This window comes from Hermetia illucens, chromosome 4 (genome assembly GCF_905115235.1).
Source record: "Hermetia illucens chromosome 4, iHerIll2.2.curated.20191125, whole genome shotgun sequence".
Lineage (NCBI taxonomy): Eukaryota > Metazoa > Arthropoda > Insecta > Diptera > Stratiomyidae > Hermetia > Hermetia illucens.
Window position 1 is genome coordinate 102474257 of NC_051852.1, and position 18417 is coordinate 102492673.

At 40.6% G+C, this 18417-nt stretch overlaps 1 protein-coding gene across 4 annotated transcripts in view; it reads left to right on the forward strand.

Moving 5' to 3' along the window:
• Nucleotides 1-18417, forward strand: part of LOC119654649 (protein folded gastrulation) — a 375724-nt gene that overhangs the window by 95302 nt on the left and 262005 nt on the right. For 2 of the 4 annotated variants that reach the window (XM_038060135.1, XM_038060133.1), the window contains exon 2: nt 8024-8061. The exons of the other annotated variants lie outside the window; for them this stretch is intronic. The gene's annotated coding sequence lies outside the window, so the exon portion shown is untranslated. The remainder of the gene's footprint in view (nt 1-8023; nt 8062-18417) is intronic. 4 annotated transcript variants of the gene reach the window in all.

The window sequence follows — 18417 nt, forward strand, 5'->3', positions numbered from 1 at the left end:
CAGCTCATAGACGGTTGTATTCAGGTGCAAGCTGATTTGTAAGATACGGATCATATTAGCTTCCAGTTCTGCTCTAGTGACCGGACACTGTCACAAGTAAGCAGTATCTCCGCCTAACAACATCAATTTGAATTTCGTGAATTTGGATGCTATCCTTAGATAGTTGATTTTCACATTAGGCTCAAAATTGTATTATCCCAACGTAATGTCCAATATCATGGGGGCACCTCGTTGAGGTTATGCCGTTGATTTTCAAGCCGTTAAATTTGGGCTTTACTTGACCTGCTGCTAACTCGTAAGTTAGTATACCTCCTTCGCATGGAGTATTAATTGAGTCACGATAACCAGGACGTCTGCGAAGGCCGTCTCAAGTTCGTGGATTCAACAGTTCTTTTTCACGATGTATCGGCATTGGTGCTAGATTAAGCTTTGCGGCAGCCTTTTCTGGTTATCATTTTAACTGCGCTAGTTTTTCTGGGATACTATCGTACACTTGTCAGAAAATAACAAATTGTTGTGTACTTTGATGTCGTATTCCAAGTACTTTGGAAGCATATCTTTTACGGAAATTACTGTCAGTAAACTCTTTTAGTTGTCGTTGGATAATTTGTATCCCGAGTAGTTTTAACAATGCAATGCACGGTCACCCTTCTTGCACTCTGGAGATATAATGCCTGTCCGTCAGTCCTGGGCTATTTGTTTGATCGCCCATATTTCCAGAGCAAGGTTATAAATTTGACAGGTGAACTTTGTTCTACCATATTTTAAGAGGTCGGTCAATTCTCGAAAGTTAGTTTTAAACTATGTAGAGTTGTCTCTACTTCGTCATAACTTGAAGTTGTCATCTAGATCAAAATTTTAGTCTGCAATGATAATATTAAGGAGTTTTCGAGAGTGTTGAACCCATCACCGTTTTTTTTTCGTTTTCTGCCTTATTCAATATGTAAAGGACATAATTAATTTCCAAATATTGTCTTCACAGTTATGTAGATACATAAACACATGACATTTTGTAACAAAAGGCGGATGCTCACCAAGTTTTTTCTTTGCTAAAGTGAGGCTCCCAAAGGCGTTCTAAATTGAAGCACATTCACTCGATCGTTTATCTTGGCTATTTAATTCGAAACGCCTTCCGAAAGAAATCTGGCGTCTTTCTTCGCTAAACCAGTCAGAGTTAAGCGATTTCACGCTATAATCTATGCGGAGTCAAGTGTAAACTCGTCCAGAAATTAAATTCGTCCAATTACCTTCCTCCTTACTTGGTCTCTCTCCAGTGGTTTCTCATAATTCCTTTTCAAAGATGAACGTTTTGGGGTTCAGCTTCAGCCCGAAGCAAAAATTGATGCATTGATCCAGCTGCTTGGAACATAGCTAACATATGTGCGTACTTTTTTGTGCATACGATAACGGTTGGGTGACCCAATTTGGCTGTAAAGTCTACACAAAATCCCGATAGAGTTATTACACCATGTTCTCATGAGGTTGTTGTAAATCACGCCTGCCGGTTCTTCCCTCAACGTCATGCACGAGACCCAAAGAATCTATCAATGACGCCCAACGGTTTCGCCACATACCTTACCTTCCATCTTTTTACCGGTGTTATCTGTGATAAATTGCAAGCTCGGCTAATAACATTGCTAATAGCGATGTGCGTAAAACATCCAACAATGTATGGATTGAATGTCATGGCTGATCGATTATTCGGATAAAATAACTATACAAATTCAAATTAAGCGTTTTGACCAATATCTGGCGGCTAGAGTAAAGATGCAACTGGTTACAGTCATGGATTTCTTCGCGTGTATTTTAATGTTAATTTAAGTATCTTAGATGGACGGGTCAGATATTCTGTGGTGATTGAAGACGGAGATTTGCGGAAAAAAGACAGATCTCCGCTGTCTGTTCCATTAAATTGGCGGGGAACCGGTTAATTTTACGAATTGAAACCTGTCAGAGTTTAAATTTAATAACGTGTAATCGACACCGGTGATATACGCGATGAGACATGGAAGTTGTAAAACAGCTTTTATGAGTTGTTTTCTTTCTCGGATTTCTTTTACTGATGACGCTGGTCAAAGAATGCAAACAAAGCCGCAGGCCGACTATAAACTCTATGAAAGCTGCGTCGCAAATTCTAGGATAAATCGGACTATCCTTACTTGCAACCTCATCACCTCACTAAAGGAAGAATGCAGTAATGAGCTCCTTTCAATGATCTTTCCCACTACTATGCTGTCTCCCTTCTGTTAGCGCTTTAAAGGTGAAAATCCTCCACGTCGATTTGCAAACAAACCCCGCGGTCTTATCTCCTATTCATTTACTCAATTTATTACTCCGTTGGATAAGCGGAAAATATCGTTTTCGCTACAAAAACTCATAAAAGTGCTCCTCCACGAAGCGACAATCAGTCGCCACTTATTTATTTTGCGGGATTATAGGAAATTTTCAAGCCCGGAAACTGTGTCCAATGTTCCTGGCGGCGGTTATTACTAATGCTCATAAGGGAAAAACACCTGCGTTAAGACAAAATTTATAAAAAAAGTGTCGCTTTCAGGATGAAAGTGAAAGTAGGAAGAAACGAGGGGCTTTTAGCTAGTAGGCGGGTAGCAAGATAGATGTATATGGCATCGTACCTAAAAGGCTTGAAAACTTGTGTTTCCATTTGCGGATCTGGCCGGCGTCTGGCCAGGTGTAATGAGTGGAACATGAATTGAGTGTCATACGGTTCCAGCTAATAACATATTGTACCTATGGAAGTTATGTTAATGCTTGCAATTTTCTGTGACCATAGGAGAATAGGGGTAAACTTGAACTATCTTCTGTTACGGTGTTGGTTATTTGCTGGGTTCGCCATTAAAGATATGGAAATTTCTTTATTTGGTTGGAGGAATTCTTGCCACTCCTTTAAACTAAACTTGACTTGATCCCATTATTTCGAAGTCAAACCTGACAAGTCAGCCCTTGTTAGCCCCTTCCTTGTCAGCGATTTTTGAGTGCTCTGATACCCACATCAAGAGTGTTTTATTCAGTCGGCCAAGTTTCCGGAGCATCTGGCTTCATATGCTGTTGCCATTTAATGCTGATAAAGTTGCTTAGCTGTCAAAAACAGATTCGGTTAGTGCGGCCCTACCATCTATGCTGCAGAAATTCTTCTACTGCCAATAAAATGGTGTCTGCCTCTCCTCTGTCTCGTCAGTGGAGAATTCTATGTCTGTAACCTCTGTCTGTTGTTCCCTAGGTTCAGTGTCGGCACCAGACGATAATGCAAGTGGTTTTGGTAAAGGTTTTTTAATTATCACAGTACCAGAGTAATCTGAAAGATTTTTGATACAGTAGAACCTAGATAATTCGTATGGTCAAGGCAGTGAAGATTTTGGTACGAAAAATCGAAATTACTAATTATTGAGTGTACATTTATAGGAATTAGCCGGAAATACAAATAATCGATGTACGAATTATTGGGATTCCACTGCATTGTTCGTCGATGTGATGCTTAAAATCGAGATGTGTGTATAGCAGGATTTCGACCCCTGATGAGGTGAGTGGCGTGTCGCTGCCTCATCTAACGTTGTGAACATTGTGAGCATAACTAGTCCAGCGTTCACTACGAGTCTGTTACCGTGGCACCAACTGTGGTTTATTTGCAAAGCTATTTTCAAACCTGAAGAATATATTTGTGTTCTCCAGAACCCATAACAACGTGTCCATTACCAGGAGTCATAGTAAGGGAGATATAACCGCTGCCTGTGAGCAACTCTAGGGCATTTTACTTCAAAAGACTTCCGTCTCCAGCATGTCAAACTGATCGATAACCAATCGATTTTCTGCAATCTTGTCGCGTTACAAACCAATATGAAGAGTATTTGAAAGGGATGTTTGATCTCCTGAAATTCGCTAAAGAACATTGCTTTTTCGTACTTAAGGCCGTGAAACGTTGTCTCCATGAATTTTCATTTCTTGTAGATATACTGCCGAATACCATCTCTAATTTGTTTTAGTGATGCCAATAGTACAGTTAATGGTAGATAAAAACGTGGAATGGGGTTTTTTAATGGCAAAAGGTTAATCTGAATCCTAGAAAACAGTTTTTCGAGTACTTATGGCCTGAGAAGATTGTCAATTACTTTGAAAAGGGGGATGTATTTTTTTCGAGCTTTAATAGAAAGATGCTCTTTCCTGACAGTTCAGATTTTCGACCTATAAAATACAAGGGGTCAAAGGGTAGTATAGGCCCCAGGGCGAAACGTGGATTGGTACCCACGATGTAGTGGGAAATGCCTCCTGAACCAACACGAATAGCTCTACTACCAAACCCAATCTCCACCTCCACGTGGTGATCGCTGGGAGTTCTTTCTTAATGAAAAACTGCAGACGGAAAAGGATGAAGGCGAGCCTCTCGCGCCTAAAAACGTGACAAAATGTACCAACTGGTCCTCCGAGTTGGGAGTTGAGTAGGGTTGAAAACCCTATAAGGAAAACAAAAGTTATGAAGCCACGGAAGGAGCCTCGGACAGGTTGGTTTTGAAAAGGATGACCCCGGCAACGACAAGTGAATATCGATTTGCGCATTTCCTCATGGAACGGGCGCTCCCTGTAAGGAGATAGAGCTGCCAAGCAGCTAGCCGATATCCTGTTCCAGTATAAGGCTGATGTAACAGCGTTGCAGGAGATGCGCTGGGCAGGGACCGGTTTCCTGGAGAAGAGTCGCTACACCATATATTATAGTGGCCATCCAGTAAACCATGTGCTCGGAGTAGGTTTCTTAGTCAGACAAAAAATGAAACCTGCTGTTATCGGCTTTGAAAATAGAAGCGAACGGCTATGCACTCTGCGTTTGCGAGGCAAATTTAGAAACATAAGGCTCACACCTTCTACGAGGCAGTTGGGCGGACCCTCGAAGCCTATCCCAAGTATGATATCAAAATCATACTTGGAGATTTCAACAGTCAAGTAGAGACGGAGCCCGTGTTCAGGTGATACGTCGGCTCCATAGCTTACATAGGGATACCGATGATTACGGACTGCGTTTTTATTCAGTTAGTAGTATCGCATGAAATGGTTGTTGGAAGTACCTGGTTTCCATGAAACGCGGTCCAGAAACATACGTGGGCCTCTCCAAGACGGGATCACTTTCAATCAAATTAACCACATGGTAATTGAACGCAGCCACCTTTAAGCCTTGATGAATGTAAGAACGGCCATATAGACTCGGACGACTATCTCTTTGGCAAGGTGCTCCGAGCTCGAATCACGACAACACCTACAATCTACTCTGATAATCAGGCGAGAGTTAACACTGAAGCCATCCACAGGACAGTCCTCCGTAACACCTATAAGAGGAAAATGAATGTGGCAATAACCGCAGCTAACATATGTCCTGAAGATGAAGCAACAACAAGAAATGATCTTTGTAACCACTTGAAGAACGTTATCATTGATACGATATTCTCCACTATCTTGCTAGGCTGGATAGCCCCATATGCCCTGAACATCGTTGACCCATACCAAAGAGGCTTCACTCCAGGCAAATCAGCAACAGATCAGACTTTCTCTGTGCAGCAAGTGATCGAAAAACTGTTGAAATATGGACATCAGTTGCACCAACTTTTCATCGACTTTAAAACCGCCTACGACAGCATCGCCAGAGTAAAACTGTACACGGCCGTGAGAGAATTCGGTACCCCGACGAAATTGATAAGACTGACTAGGCTGACCCTGAGCAATGTGCGAGGTCAGATAAAAACAACAGGATCACTCAAGAGGCTCATCAAAAGGCTGCCACTATATGGTGCCTAGGCTCCGAAATACCCTCCATAGCGATATCCTTTCAAATATAATAAATACCACCCCTTAAGTTCATCCAAGCACCATGAAATTTTGTAATGTAGGTTATAACATAGAACGATTTGGTAGAAATTGAACCATTACTAACAAAGTTATAATAGGACAAAGTTGTAGCTTCCTTGCAAATTCAAGAATTTGAGTGTCAATTTCACTTGAAAGTGGATATTTTCACATAATATATGTATACATAATGTGCTACGTACTAATGGGGCAAATGCACATAAATGTATTTATAAAAAGAATGCACAAAACCTTTCATACCTGAAATGTCCAGCTTCCGGTTTTCCGACTTGCTTGAACTAGCCATCGATTTTGAATATCGGATTTTTCATACATTTTTTTTTTTATTTACTGACGGTTTTGCTTGTCAGGGCAATGGCAAACTCACTTAACGCTGCTTGCAAAGCATGAAATGCTGTCTGCAGTTAGCTTTCTGGACTGTTCACGTTCCTTACCACTTTTGCAGCAGGAAATTGCGTTAGGAAGGGGGTGGGGCGAGATTCTCAGGAGATATTTATCTTCTCTAGCTCCATCACAGGTCGCTTCATACTATCGTCTAGAGTGTGTGAGTCAACCGTGAGGTGCAGTTGTACTTAAACCCCTGCTTCATCACTGCACTTCGCTCTAATAGCTGCACCCAGTAACCTTGACCAATATGTCCTGTAAACGGCTATACCGGGCCCAGTTGCTGTCCCATTGACGACAATGCAACATTCACCTGCATTTAAAATCCGCATATGGCAAATATCATTGCCTTATCCAAACTGACAATGTAAGAATTTCATCTTCAATAGAAAGTTCACTTACTAACCAAAACGTACCTAGATTCGAATAATGGAAGCCTCTCTAAGGCCTAAAATTAAGGGATGCTCTTAAGGACCATTGTGAGCTGCATCCAATCTCTGTTAAACGGTGTTTCCATTAAAGTAACGATAGGGGACGGAAGGTAGTAGGATCTGGTAGTGGTTCATCCAAAAATTTAATACTTTGGTAAGCTTAAACATGAAGCGTTGTTCGCAAACTTTCTTATGAAGGATATCATATGGATTATCTCATGGAACTAAGTACCTGCGATTTCATCAATTTGTATGCCTTTTGAGTACATAGCGGTCATTGCAATTTTTGTGGAACAATTTGAAAGAGAATTGAGTGTTTCAGAGAGAGGACCAAGGACATACTGTCGATATAACAATGAATAGTTCGTTAAGTGGAGAACCTGAAGAGAACATTTTGTTCACTTGTGAATGAATGTCATTGTAATTATAGAGATTTCGAGGCGACACATGATGACGTATATGGAAAGCAATCTATCTCTCATGATTACCTGAAACAGAAAGAATATATCCTAGGGCTCCTACATAGGTCTGATAAATTTCTCCAACCATAGTCTGACTCTCAAGAACTTCTCTCTCAGTCGTATTTCGATCGTGTTTCCAAAGATGTCAAAATGTTAACCTCTGTTAACCTGTTATATCCATGTCACCACTAACTTCCCCTACAATCCCGATGAAATTGGATACGCAAGTAACTATCCACAGTCCATACTGTTCTAATTTTAGCAACGCTCAATTTAAGGTTGGCTCATAAAACCACGATAGGATTTGCGCGTGTACCAGAGCATGTAGGCTGACAGACCCAGTACTGGCAAAATTAAATTCAGATTTTGAATTGTCCGTAAAATGCGCACTGAAAATGGCGCTAATGACTTTTAGATTTGTTGAAAGCGAAAGTTTTTTTTCTGTAGACTGGTCTGCGGTTCAGTTTTTCATTCATTCATTGCGACAGCGATGTACACGTTTGGAGTGATACTTGTATGGCACTCGACCGTACTTACCCGGCGTGAATGGCTTGCAAACGTGGGTAAGTGCCGCGTATAATTGATTTCCATTCTCAGAGTATAATAGTTGTAATTGAAGCCTATGTTTGGAGATACATAATGTTGCACTTTGGTAGTGAAATATAAGCGCAGTCACTTTTTCCTGGGTAATTTATGATGTTTCAGTCGTGATTGCGGGGGTGTTGATTTATTCGTGTGATATTTGGATTTTGCAAAAAGTTTAGCGTATCTGGAGTTTGTTGACAAATTTATCATTGTTAGAACTTGACTCTGTTGAAATGTTGATATGTAAATGGGGTTAAAAATATTTTTTGCTCATAACGTCTTTTTGTATCTTTTCAGGTGAGGAGAAATTATCTGCCCACTTCGCTGTTGATTACGTAAGTACAATGCTTGGGAATCTTTTTAGAATAATGGTATTTCAATTTGCAGAATCGTTCACTTTTATTGTTAACTTAATTGGGGTCCCAATTCCTGATAATGTTGACATTGGTGGCTTGACAATTATTGGCTTCCAGCATTGTAGGATAATTTTCTAAATAATTTACCTTTCATTGCTCTGGGTAGAGAAAGTTGGTTTGCAATGCTTTAAACTTAGAAACATTGCCAGAGCCGCAGCAGCCTATCTCAGTGGGGCACTGTTTTTTTTTTGCGGTTCTTGTCATTTTGTACGTTTTTTCTGCCGTTTCTAGAATGCTGATATCACAAATATCAAAAACCAACTTCTTTTTCAATTCGAGTTTCGTGATTATTCTTGAGAAAGAAAGAATAAAAAATTCTGATAGAGACGCGCATCTATTGAGATACGAAACAGTACTGCAAATTGGGACGTACATATGTAATTTGAGACCTCAAAAAGGTGAGCAAAGGGCCAAAAAATGGAACAGGCTTTCGTCAATTTGAACTTTTGCGCAGATATTTCCGTTTTAATTCAGAGATCCGAGGGAAGGAGTACAATTCTGAAGAGGACTACATCAAAATGCTATGAAGATTAGAATTAAAAACATCATGAAAGCAAAGGAATATGACAAACGCTCTGTATAGTAAAACTTTAAGCTGTGAAATCTCTGCTACTATGCAGACTTTGCGGTATGGATGCGAAATCTTAGGTCGGAAGACATCTATAATGTAGTATGGTGGCTAGGGGTCGGAAAAATGATTAAATTCGTGGAAAATGGAGATGTTTAAATGTCGACAGTTTTTTTTTTATCATTCAGACTTGCATACGTTTTTGCTTATATGGTGTAATCCACGTAGTAGATGGAAAAGGCCAGAGGGAGCCGCCAGTTTGACAATGGCCAACGACGGGGAACAGCTGTCCTGAAAAATTGAAAATTGGCGGAAGTTGACCGTGCACGGTTTGTTCGAGTTCAAAATTGGCGCGAAAGGTACACATTTTGGGTTAACGGCGGGGTCGGAAGGCATGACGTAAATTCCTTCCGATTACGAAATATGATGCCAGTCGACGCCCTGCGTATTGTCAAGTGGTATCCTGATATCGACTAGTAATCTCTCCATTTTGGCCATCGTTAATTCCATAAGTTCGAAGCCAAGGAACTTGCGGTGCCTACGGTATAAATATTAGGTTGGCGGATAATTTCCGGCTGTTCATTCGGTTTTTGAAATTTTTACCTTTTCATAAAAAAAATACATATAACTAGTCAATAATGTAGGCTTCTAAATTATTTATGACTTTTTCCCAAATAACCGGCGACTTCTCGGCTGGTTACTACCATTATTGAAGAAAATTTCGCACAAATTGTTCAAAGGTCTTCGAATTCAACTTCTCGGCCGAGCGTTTGTTGGAAAATCACTTGGCGCTGTGATTCTGGTCTTTTTTTTGGAATAGCTGTTTGATATCGACGAAGTTGTTGAAGGAGTTCGAAGTAAATGACACTCATATGCATAACGTCGATTTGTTTGGGTGTTGTGCCAAATGATGAGATGCGAGCAAAGAACGCTTATTGAAACTCGTTGTTTTTTGCTATATTTGTTTAAAACATGTGGCATACTCCGCGCTTTTGAACGTTTCCCATGGATTGCTGATGTCGAACGATGCTTCAATGATCGTAATCCGTTATATTGGCGAGTTTTCTTCTTGTTTGACGACGATTATCATAGATTATTGCATTCAAAGGTGTTCAACCACGATTGGTGGTCGTCCGGTGTGTGGGCTGTCGTTTAAGTCAAAATTTCCCTCCCTGAAATGTGAAAACCGTATTCGAGCTGTTCTTTCTGCGATTAAACTTGAATGAACTCCTTTTTATCAACATGACACTTCTTAGTTCTGAGTCTGAAATGAAAATGTTGTTCTTCTATTTGAAAACTTTATAAATTACGCGAAACAGCAGCTTAAACAATAGAATGAATTAAAATCTGTTTCACAAGAAAAACGTGCGAAAATGATACGCCGATAGAATAACTCCTGACACTCGCTTACCTAACACTGACATCAGGATTACGTTCTGGCGTGGCTGGGCCGGATGGTAAGAATTACGGAGCAGTAGAGACGATGGTTGCATATAATTCACTGCCAATACAGGCGCAGTGTAGATCGCATAAATTTTCGCATTGTCACTTCTGCTACTTCCAAGAACCGTTTCCGGCCGCTTGATTTTGTCGCAGTGTTACATACAATGTCTTCAAAACCGAAAGCGTCAGTTTTCTTCAAACTAATAGGTGGTATGTTAAATCGGTGTTTTTGTAGCCGCGTAGGTTAACCGTTCCCTTCCGAGAACACATCGTCGCACCCAGAATCAAACCACCAAGTTGTAATGACAACTAATGATTGGTCAATGATCCAGACGACCATCTTAAATGGCCGGGCCTTTGCGGCTGTACTCTGAAAGGTATTGCCGTCCGGGCTTCTGAGGAGTGTCTTTCCCTAGCTTTTTGTGAAATAGCTATGTCTTCGTTTCATCATCATCATCATCATCAACGGCGCAACAACCGGTATCCGGTCTAGGCCTGCCTTAATAAGGAACTCCAAACATCCCGGTTTTGCGCCGAGGTCCACCAATTCGATATCCCTAAAAGCTGTCTGGCGTCCTGACCCACGCCATCGCTCCATCTTAGGCAGGGTCTGCCTCGTCTTCTTTTTCTACCATAGATATTGCCCTTATAGACTTTCCGGGTGGGATCATCCTCATCCATACGGATTAAGTGACCCGCCCACCGTAACCTATTGAGCCGGATTTTATCCACAACCGGATGGTCATGGTATCGCTCATAGATTTCGTCATTGTGTAGGCTACGGAATCGTCCATCCTCATGTAGGGGGCCAAAAATTCTTCGGAGGATTCTTCTCTCGAACGCGGCCAAGAGTTCGCAATTTTTCTTGCTAAGAACCCAAGTTTCCGAGGAATACATGAGTACTGGCAAGATCATAGTCTTGTACAGTAAGAGCTTTAACCCTATGGTGAGACGTTTCGAGCGGAACAGTCTTTGTAAGCTGAAATAGGCTCTGTTGGCTGAGAACAACCGTGCGCGGATTTCATCATCGTAGTTGTTATCGGTTGTGATTTTCGACCCTAGATAGGAGAAATTGTCAACGGTCTCAAAGTTGTATTCTCCTATCCTTATTCTTGTTCGTGTTTGGGTTTGACCAGTGCGGTTTGATGTTGTTGGTTGATTCGTCTTCGGTGCTGACATTGCCACCATATATTTTGTCTTGCCTTCATTGATGTGCAGCCCAAGATCTCGCGCCGCCTGCTCGATCTGGATGAAGACAGTTTGTACATCTCGGGTGGTTCTTCCCATGATGTCGATATCGTCAGCATAGGCCAGTAGTTGGGTGGACTTGAAGAGGATCGTACCTCTTGCATTTACCTCGGCATCACGGATCACTTTCTCGAGGGCCAGGTTAAAGAGGACGCATGATAGGGCATCCCCTTGTCGTAGACCGTTGTCTTCGTTTCAGTAAACGGAAAATGTGAGTTTTGCGGGAATGTATCGGAGAGTCGAACATTTAGGGAAAAAGGAGTCCTCTAGTTTTTTTTGGATGTCTGATTATTTTTGGCTCTTTTGATGAGTTAATTTATTTATTTATTTATTTTTTTTTTCTTTCATTCTGAATTAATTTCTTTCGTTTGATCAGATTGTTTTTCCATTCTTATATATTTAGTTCTGCTATTTCTTTAGCTTTTCTTTTTGTTTTTGTTGAAATATTTTGATTTCCACTTCATAGCTTTTTAAAGGTTTTGTCTAAAACAAAACCTTATTAAAATCGATTTAGCTCCAAAATGGCTAAAACGATCCGAACGAAATTTGGTGGACACATGGGATATATGAATTCCCACGCATACAGTGCGACATAAATTTAGGTGGAGTCCAAGTGGCCCCAGAAGGGGAATTCCAATTTTTTTCACCGGATATAGTCGTGTGGGGCATCAAATGAAAGGTCTCGGTTAGTAATTTCCGAAACTGATATTAGTTTTGACGGAAATTGTAAAGTGCGCGAGTAAGGAGTTGAAATGTACACACTTAAAGTGAGGCAGGACTCATCTTCGGGAACTACCCAAACCAAAAATTCGAAAAAAATCAAGGCGGTGCGCTTAGATGAAATCTAGGCCTCAAAATATGTGCCATTTCGATATCTATGCATAATAGTATATTACCAACATTTAGAAATTGACTAACAAACTCCCCTTAAGTTCATCCTAGGAATACTAAATTTTGCAGCGGCATAGACAACAGTATCGTGCATACGCATGCAAGTTTCAGTAAGATCCGGCTATTGGTGTCAAAGTCATAGCAGTTCAAACTTATCAATTTCGTGCGAATTTACCGGATCCTAAGCCATACAACTAAGATGCTGACGTCATAATTAACGAAAATAATTGACATTCGAGTGAAATATTAAAAGTCCATTCATGAAGCATCTGCTTCTCTCCAGCCCCTTTTTGTATCTGTTGTAGGTTAAGTTCTTCACATTTGCCAATAATATTAAACTTCGAGTGTGAAGCGTATGCGGTTGACTATTATCAATACAGTGCTTTCCACATCAAATCATTTATTTAAATGGCTTTCTAAAAAAATAGAGGGCAATGGAATTTTTAACTATGTACACACAGAACTGCCATGCACTCATCGCTTCTCACATAGGGAAACACAAAACCTTTTTTATCGAAAATGTTAAACTTCCGGTTTCCCTGTTTTGATTTTATTGAGCTAATAATTCATTCCTCGCCTCTTTTTTGTCGCTCTCTATTCCAACAACTTCACAACGAGATCATTTTTCACGCGATCAACATCGGCTTCTTCCTACTTTAGTTCAGGTCAGTGGAGTTCTGCTGAGCTTGACCCTGCAGCACACTGCGCTGAGTGAAGGTGGCATGAGCCCACGAAGAGAGATCTTGTGGTTTGGGTTGATCCTTCGACGCAGGATGCAAGTGCGACGGACGCTCATGTCGCCTCACGAATTGAAGGATTGGTTCGAGAGCGAGTCGCTGCATGTCAATGCTCGAACCGAATAGTGCATAAGGCACCTCAATATCAGCCTACCTCAACTCGTTCCGTACATTTACCAGACAAAGGTGTGAATAATTTTTGCAGGCACGACGATAGATGCAACGTGAGTTTTTACGGACTTTACGAAATTTGTAATGACTCAAATGAGATTGGCGGTGGCCAAAAGACCATCTTAAGCGTCGACGGAGCACTTCGATGAAGCTTCAATATTTGCGAGTGGGCATTCACGATCAATTTCGCATCTTTTCAGGTTTTTGGCATAGCCCTCCCCTCTTGGTCGTGTCGGCCAGTTAGGAAGGTCTTTTGATCACCTCCAATCCCAGCGGGCTTTCTCTGGAGGTCTGAGAATAGGAAAAAGTCGCTGGGACCAGATCAGAAGAATACGGTGGATGCGGAAGCAATTCGAAGACTAATGCATGCAATTTTGCCATCGTTTTTATTGATTTGTGACGCTGGGCCTTGTCTTGAAAAGTCACTTTCCTTTTCTTCCAATGGGGCCGTTTTTTCGCGATTTCATCGTTTATGCGCTCCGCTATGTAATAGTCGCTCTTGATGATTTCTTCCTTGTCAAGATAGTCGATGAAAATTATACTATGCGCATCCCAAAATACAGATGCCCTAGCCTTGCCAGTCGACTGTTGCGTTTTTGCACTCTTTGGAGTCGGCTATGAGTCATCTTAGCTCGTGAACGATTGTCTTTGGGAAATGGAGAATTTCTTGTTGAATTGTTGGTAATACAGCTTCCTGCAACGGTTTTCTCAACTCGATATCTCTAGGACGATTCTGTGGATAAGCTCTCCCAAGTCAAGATATGAAATTGGATTTTAGAAACACACACGCAGAGCTGCCTTCACCTCTTCACAACTCAATTGTTTAGAGATCGATAGTACCTACAATACCAGGGTTTATGCATCAACAACATGTGTGCATGCTGATATAATAAGTCGAAGTTGTCTCTCAGTGTGGAATGAGGGAGGCTTTCCAGCTAGAGGAGGAATCGCTCGATGGAAATAGCGTCTGAGTAACTCGAGAATGTGTCCGGATAGCTGAGTGGTTAGAGCGCAAGGCTGTCGTACGGAAGGTCGCGGTTCAAATCTCACTGGTGGCAGTGGAATTTGTATCGTGATTTGACGTCGGATACTAGTCGACTCAGGTGTGAATGAGTACATGAGTCAGATCAGGGTAATAATCTCGCGCGAGCGCAATGCTGACCACATTGCCTCCTAGTGTACCGCTACGGTCTTGAATGAAGTGCTCTAACACACTTCAAGGCCCTGATCCAACATGGATTGTTGCGCCAACGAGTATTATTAACTCGAGAATTTTACATTCCATGCATGATGTGTACACCGATCTACAGGCATCAAATTTCTGAAACGAAATAATTTTGGAATAGCTGACCATTGTGTTGTCGAAGTATATGGTGCGGGTCCCCGATTTAGGCAAATGTTAAATAACAGGCCATATATCTACTTCTGTTATTTGAAACCTCAGCTGACAAACAATTGACAATGAGGGGCAGGGACAAGTCTAGAAGGGCCAAACGTGTCTACAGCGGCCTGTGTTCTTTGAGTTTCCGCAGAGGGCGCAGACTAAGGTAGAAGGGAATTTTGTCTCCAAGTTAACTGATCGATGTTGAAATTGTCCGCGATTAAAGTTTCCTACTTCCAGGGAACTACTTAACAAAAATAAAAGAAATAATATTATATTTCAGATGCAAAGAAAAATCAAATGACCAAAAAAGCTGAAGTGATGCTTTTCAAGGCGCTTTACTCCATAATTTTAAACTCCAACTTCTCCAAGCACGTGACTACATAAGTACGATGGAATATCAGATAATATAGATCAACAACCAAAGAAAAACAGGGCCAATTCAATCTCCATTTGTTGGTTGGTTTTTGGTGCTGATGTTGCCACCATATATTCAGCCCAAGATCTCGCGCGGCCTGCTCGATCTGGATGAAGGCAGTTTGTAGGTCACGGGTCGGATGCTTATTACTTGCATAGCGTTAAGCATGATGATAGTGAAACCGAAGCACAGTCTCAGTATTTAAATACCATATATTTTACGAAAACAGGAAACACTAAGTCCCTTTTTAAGGTTTTGTGTGAAACAAAACCTTATTAGAATCGAGACGGTGTCTGTCTGTCCGTCTCTCTGTCTGTCTGTCTGCCACACCCGATTTATTCGAAAACGGCTGAACCGATTGTCCCGAAAATTAGTGAGAATATGTAATCTGGTGTTCCCTTTACATGTAGTAAGTGGCCCCATCTTGTGTTAAGTTTAAGGGGGGCTCCCCATACATGTGAATGAAGGGTGCAAATTTTTTTTTCACAGAATGTAGTCATGTGGGGTATCAATTAGTACTTTTCAAAACTGGTTCAATATTTGATATTGGGTGAAACATAGGGGAGTGAGGGCTCAAAATATAACCCCCAAAAAGTGTAACAGGTCTCGTTCTCAGAACCTATCCAACCAAAAAATCTGAAAAAATCGCAGTGGTACATCTCTACGAAATCTAGGCCTCAAAATATATTCGGTTTCGATATTTGCACAAATAAAGTTAATAATAGTATATTTCCACATTTTAGAAATTTACCCGGCACCCCCCTTATATTGATCCCAGAAGTACAAAATTTGACATGCGTATAACGAAGAGCATAATGCACAGTTTGGTCAAGTTTGAAGAAAATCCAACTATTATTAACAAAGTTATAGGGGGTGAAACTTTACATTTTTTTGTGAATTTCGTGCACTCTACAACCTGCATGACGTCATCATCACATATCAATTCGTCAATATCACAACGAAATGAGTTCTTATGAATTGGGTCGCAGAGAATTATTTTGTTTTAGTTTTTTAGTTATTTGTCAACCAGACATGTGTGTTTGAAGGTGTATACTATATGCGTGCTAATGAATTTGCGGGTAGTGCCTAATTCAAATAGATATAAGAAGTAAATCGGAAATATGGGTGCGATCAATTTGCATATATGTACAGTATTCGGAAATAGGCAGTTTGTTTGTTTAGGGTGAGCGTAATATCTATGGCTGTAGTATGTACGTATGTCTCGTAGTTTGGAAAAATATGAAGGATTATGTTGGATTTGTAGCTATATACGGATAGAAAAATGTGCGTTGAAATTTCTTACATAAGATGAATACAAAACTTTTATACCCGAAGCGCCAGCTTCCGGTATTCCGACTTGTTGAGTATTGGCATGGAAAAACTTTTATGTAAAACCAGCAGCAAACGTTTATCAGCAAAATATTCATATTTTTGCGTTATGACAATGCATTTTGCTGTTCGAAAGTACTTATGTACAGAGTCATCATTCCACCGTGTTTGATAGTAATCACTGGCTCTGTAATTTTTTTAAATTCCACAGTGATCTGTGTTGGTAACGCTGAAGACTTCTAAACTGACCGAAAACTGCAGATCTGAACTGCGGAGAAGCTCCTGACTCCAGGGACCGCTAGATTAAAAATCCATCTGAAGCAGGATGAGCTTTACCTCGGTAGTCATTTACAGCACTCCTCAGGTTACGACATGCCTTATTCAAGAGTTTGCCCTTATTTAATCATAACCTCCAAAGTCGGGTTGCGAACCCAATCCACAGAAATGCTGCCACGGGGTTTCGTTATGATTCAATGTATTCTAGTCCCGAATTCACTTTGAGATTCGTAATCCAAGTCCAACAATCGATTCAAAGCAGCTTCATACACTGAAAAGTACCATTTGACTCTGGTTAGAAAAATTGTTTGGAGACTACAATATTTGGGTCTACTGATTTGCCACGAATTCCTGTTTCATAATCACGAACTAGGCCTAAGGGACGAAGAAGAACTTCTAGTATTTCACTCTTCTGACAGTTTCCTTAGGGACAAACCAGCCTCCTTTTTGATCTTCAGTCTTTTTGCAACTGACGTTCTCACGTTTACAAATGGTGACTATTGACTGAGCACTACCTGAATTTAATTAATTTTTGACATAACACAAAGATAATCCTCGCTCACACTAACTACAGATCATTATCCTTTTTGCCAGCTCAGTTCTAGACTATCCAGTGTCCAGTTTCTCTCACTAGGTTATCTCTTGCCGGTCCCAAACGCAGATGTCCCGCATAAATCGTCTAGTACACCGCCTACATCCATGCAATTCCTCGCACAGCTGATCTTACTGCACGAAGACTATTAGCCCGACAACTCAATGAGTACACCGTTCGTCTAAATGACCGTAGTGGCAGCAATAGCAAGCGAATTAAATTATCTATTATGTAAATTGAGGATTAATTGGGGAGTACAACGAAACTGGAAATGAATTTTCCAAAAATAAGTTATGTAAATGTTAATTTTTTTAATTTATGCTTCAAGTATGAGAGGAGGAGGGGCTAGGAATTTGAGATAAAGTAATTTTCGGTTTATTTTTGGGGAAGAGAGGTGACAACCGAGAAAGTGAACGGAGCTAACTTCTAATCCTTTGACTTTGTTCAGTTGTTAATGGTTTTTTTCTAGCAACAATAACTTATGAATAAAATTCGTTATTATGCCAGGTTTAATTTGTATTGTAGAATGAACTTCTTTTTATGAGAGTCCATTCTACTAAAAGAACCCTCTTCTGCATCCTTATGTCATATCGATATGTGCCTTACAAATATCTTACTTAACCAAAGTACAATACACAATAGCTGCAACTAGGATAGTGCCATTGCAGTTTTCCCATTCGCTCGCTATTACGACACCTGAACAATCAATCATAGACTCTCGGGGTGTGCATCCTTCGATTAGTAAATTGCAAAACGTGAATTTTCCATTACGTTGGAAACATGGCGAATTTCGTATGTCCCCAAGCGAGTAAATGTTGTAATCATCGTTATGAGCAGCACCTTTTTGTCGGGATGCAGCATACATCAAACGAGCCTGGTTGGATAGTGTAGTACCACCTGGAAATCTGATCCTTATTGACCAGAAGAAGGGACGATTTTATCTGTCAATCATTGGATTGTGCGGAGAATTTCGCACATTATTGAACACACTTCTAGAATTTTCTGACAAAGTCTAAAAGCATCTTATATTTCAGCAAACTACTTATCTAATAACATCTCAATTTGCTCTAAATTGAGGTAGTCAAAAATGTCAGACTCTGTACAAAGTGTCAACCCCCTATATTTACCGCAGATTTTCAGGGAATCCCCAAACAACACAACGCACTCAACTCCTCTTTCCCACTGGATATATTTGTGTATTAATTCGATACAGATGCCCTG